Below are 4,325 nucleotides of genomic sequence, written 5' to 3'. Positions count from 1 at the left end.
TTTCTTTTGCTTAAAGATTGTCACCTGAGCTAGGCACTGTTGCCCTGCTTCCTCAGTTTCAGAGGGTACCTTTTTCAGGGTTGCTTTTTCACCGGGTCTCCTCGCCATTGTATTTTTTTATCTTATTTTTTTTGCTTAAAGATTGCCACCTGAGCTAGCCTCTGTTGCGCTTCTTTCTCAGTTCTAGAGGGTAGATTTCTCCGTGTTGCTTTTTCCCCAGGTCTCCACGCACTTCCTTTCATTTTTCCTTAAAAATTGCCACCTGAGCTAGCCCCTGTTGCCCATCTTCGTCGGTTTCAGAGGGTAGATTTCTCAGTGTTGATTTTTCCCCATTTCTCCACGCCCTCGTGCTTTTTTTTTTTTATTTCCTTAGATGTCGGCGCCTGAGCTAGCTTCTTTTGCCCATCTTCGTCAGTTTCAGCGGGTAGACTCTCCGCCTGCCTTCGACAGGCCCTCTGGACTGGAAAGCTTTCCTCCTCCCGTCATCACGGTCCTTCTCGGATGACGTGCCTGGTTTCGGTTTGACCGTCCCCGCCCGCCCTGATTTTCTAAGTCCTCCCGGGAACCCCGGGGGCGCTCCAGCCGCTCCGGGAAGCGGCGGCCTCCCGGCCGCACCGGCCCAGCCCGGCCCGGGCCGCCCCCTGGCCTCTCTGGGGGGAACTCTCCCCTTCCCCTTCCCGGTGATCGCCCGAGAAACCTTTTCCGAGTCCCCCTCCTGCGGCTGGGGCTGCGCCTTGGCGGCCGGGAGCCCGCGGGCGGACGCCCCGGGGCCGCACTGGGCCGGGAGGCTGGGTCCGAGGGGGCTCCGGGACGGGATCGGGCGGCCCGGCGGCCCGGCTGTGCTCCCCGGCGGGCCCGCGCTCCGGCTCCGTCCCGCTGAGGCGGTCGTCGGTCGCCGGGTGCCACCTGGCGGCCGCTTTTATATCGTCTCTTTCCTCCGGAGCTCCGGCGACGCGGGCCAAGGGACGGGACTCGGCCGCGGTGACCGAGGCAGAGTCCCGGGAGGCCGGCGTCGCTGGCGGGATCTGGCCCGGTGGCGCCGGGGCGTGAGCGCGACGCCCGCTCGCCGGAGATTGGAGGTGCAGGCTACTGAGGGAGGTGGCTGTCGCCGCGCCGCCCGGTGCCGGCCGGGGTGTGGGGCCTCCCGGACGGGTCGACCAGCAGCCGCCGGTGCCCCTCCGTCCCCGGGAGGGGGTGGGGGGCCGCCGCGGGGGAACGGGCGAGGGAGCTCGTCCCGTGCCCGGCCGTCGTCCCGAGGGCGGCCCGGTGGTCGGGCCTTCCGCGTCGCCGATCCCCTTTCCGCGCCCCGCTCCGGAGGTGGGCGACCGGCCGGGGCCTTGCGGGGGAGGCCCGTGGAGGGCGCGACGGGCTCGGCCGCCGGGCTGGCCTTTTCCCCACTGGTCTTCCGAGTCGACCGGCTCTGGCGGTGGGGACCGGGCCCGGTCCTCGGATGCCTCCTCCTCCGTGGCAGTTTTTTTTTCCAAGTCCCGCCCTGGAGAAGAGCGTGGACCGGCCCCGGGAGCCCTCGAGGGCGGGCCGGGGAGGGCGTCCCCGGCCCGGACGCGTGCCCGGGGTGGGTCCGGGCCGTCGGACCGGACTTCTCTCTCCGAGTTTCGCGGGTCGCGTCTTTGTCCGGAGGCGGGAGGGGGCCGGCTCGAGGCGTAGGTGGAGCCCCGGCTGAGGGACGGGAGCCACGGTCCCGCCCCGGGCCCGGTCGCCGGAGGCGCCTCCGCGGAATTCTTTTCTAAGTCCTGACCCGGCGACTCAGAGGGAGGGACCGACCGGTCCCGGCCCGCGCGGGCGGCCCGGGGAGGCTGTCCCCGGCTCCCCCTGCCGCCACGCTTCTGGGGTCGACCAGATGGCCCCGGGAGCTCCGGGCCTGGTGGCGATGGGGTCGTGCTTGGGGTCTGGTGGCCGTGGCCGTGATCCAGGGGTTCCCCTGGTGATCCGTGGGTGGGCCCCGTCTCCGGGCGCGGCGATTCTTGCCCCCGAATGGGTGGTTTTGTGCCGCCAGATAAGTGCTGACACGCTCTGCTCGGGTGACAGTCGCCCGAGAGCTTCCGGGTGCCTGGATGCGTGTGCGGGGAGGGCTCCGGGCTCTGGCCGAGAACCGGACGCCCGTTTCCACCCCCGCCGCTTGAGCCGCCCGCTGGGGCCTGCGCGCCGGCTCTTGTGCGTTCCAGGCGCCCCCACGACCGTGGTGCCACCTCCGGTCTCTGGTACCCGAGGGCGGCGGGGTTAGGGGCGCGGGGTCCTCTACCACGTGCACTCCCTGCCGCCGGCACCCGGGTGCGGTCGCGACTTACCCCATCCCACCGGCTCCGTGCCAGTGCGTGTCAGGCGTTCTCGTCCTGGGGTCGTCGCCCGCGCTTGCTGGAGGAGGAGAGGGGTCGGTGAGGCTGAAGCAGGCTCCTCCGCTCGCTGTCCTCGCCGGCCTTCCCTTGCTCGGGGGTCCCTCGCGTTATGCTGCCGACCGATGTGGTGATGCTGTGCTCTCCCGGGCCGGGCCTAAGCCGTGCCAGACGAGGGACGGACGTTCATGGCGAACGGGACCGCTCTTCTCGCTCTGCCCGCGGGTCCCCTCGCCCGTTCTCCCCCGCTGCGAGTGGCGTGTGGGAGGCGGCAGGGGTGCGGAATCCGGCCTGACCTCGCTCCCCCGCCCCGTGCCTCGTGGCGTGGGCGGTGTCGGGGTCTCCGTGACGCGGCGGATGCTCTGCCTGTGCCTCTTGGCTGTGTCTCGCGGGCGGCCCTCCCCGCGGTGGGGCGGGCCGTGTTGCCGCCGCGCCGCGCGCCTTCCCGGGCGCGTGAGCGCGTTCCCCAGGCCGTTGGCGGTGCCCCTGGAGCGTTCCAGGTCGTCCCTCAGGCGCCCGAGGCCGAGTGGCGGTGTCGTTCTCTGTTCCCGTCGGCCTCCTCAGGTAACCACTGCGCTGGTGTGTCTGAGGAGCGGGGGGGTCGAGTCGGTAAGGGAGGCGTGCCCCTCGTCCCCCTCGGGGGGGACGGGTGCCTCGTCGCCCCCCACGGCGTGCCGTGTGGGGGCGGGCAGGCTCGGGCGCGTGCCCGCGCGTTCCCCTTGCTGGGGTTTCCCCGCGGGTGTGGGAGTGACCGTGGCGGGCCGAGCCAGCGGCGTGGCGCTGGCTCTTTGGTTGGGAGGTGCTGTTTGATCGGCACCTCCGTCCCAGTCTCTGCCTCCCTTGGTCTCTCGGCCTGAGGGGAGGCACTGACTTGGGAGCCGCACAGGGGCCTTGTAGATCCCTAGCTAAGCCCAGTGTGGCCAGAGATGGCGAGCCCGGGGCAGCGCGGGCTCGCGGCCCTGACCACGGACGCTCCGACTTGCTCTAGGCCTTACCTCTACCGCAGACCCCTCCTGCATTGCGTGGCCATGGTGTCTGTAAGCGCCTTGGTGGGCCCGATGGCGGACGATGGGCGGGGGCGACACGCCCTCGGTGAGAAAGCCTTCTCTAGCGATCCGAGAGGGTGCCTTGGGGTACCGGACCCCCCAGCCGCCGCCCCTCCTTTGCGCGTAGTAGCCACGGACGCCACCACCGTGGCGCGTGGGCAGAGCTGCTCTTTGCCTACCGCGGCCGGCGCCTCCCCCCTCCGAGTCGGGGGAGGGTCACGCCCGGCCGGGCCGTCGTCGGGCGCGGGGCCGCGCGTGTGCGCGAGCGTGCGCGTGGTTCTCCCGTCGCGCGCTGGGGCGGGGAGAGGGCCCGGCCCCGTCCGGGCTCCGCCCCGCCGCGAGCGGCTGGCTCTCCGCTCGCTCCCGTCCCGAGCCGCAGCCGGTGGTGGCGTGCGGGCATGGGTGGGGGCCGCCGCCGCTCTCGGGCGCGTTCCCTCGGGACGTGGGCCCCGGAGCAGACCAGACAGGCAGACGGGTGGCTGGGTGGACGGGGCGGCCCCCGGCGGCGGGGGCGCCTCACGTAGGCCCCGGCGGTGGGGCCGGGCCCGCGGGAGGCCGAGGGGTGGCTGAGGCCGGCCGGCGTCCCAGGCGTCGTGGGACCGCCCTCGCGTGTCGTTGGCGGTGGGATCCCGCGTGTGTTTTCCTGGTGGCCCGTCCGCGCCCGAGGCCGTCCCCGGGAGCCTTCCCGCGAGCCCGTGCTCCCTCCGTCGAGGCGCGCGCCGCGCTCCCCGCTGCCCCCGGTGCTCCCCCGCCCGGGCAGACGCCTGGCCGCGCCGCCCACCGGCCGGGACCGAAGTGGGCCTCGCTGTGCGGGTGTCGCCTCCGGCCACCGAGGCCGGTGGTGGCCCCGGGCGAAGTGCTCTCGGCTCCGGTCGGGTGGGGCCCGCGCGCCAGGCGCCCGGCGCGGGACGCTGGCGCCGTGTGCGGG

Source organism: Equus asinus, unplaced genomic scaffold (assembly GCF_041296235.1).
Source record: "Equus asinus isolate D_3611 breed Donkey unplaced genomic scaffold, EquAss-T2T_v2 contig_186, whole genome shotgun sequence".
NCBI classification, from domain to species: Eukaryota; Metazoa; Chordata; class Mammalia; order Perissodactyla; family Equidae; genus Equus; species Equus asinus.
This window is presented reverse-complemented; position numbering follows the sequence as displayed.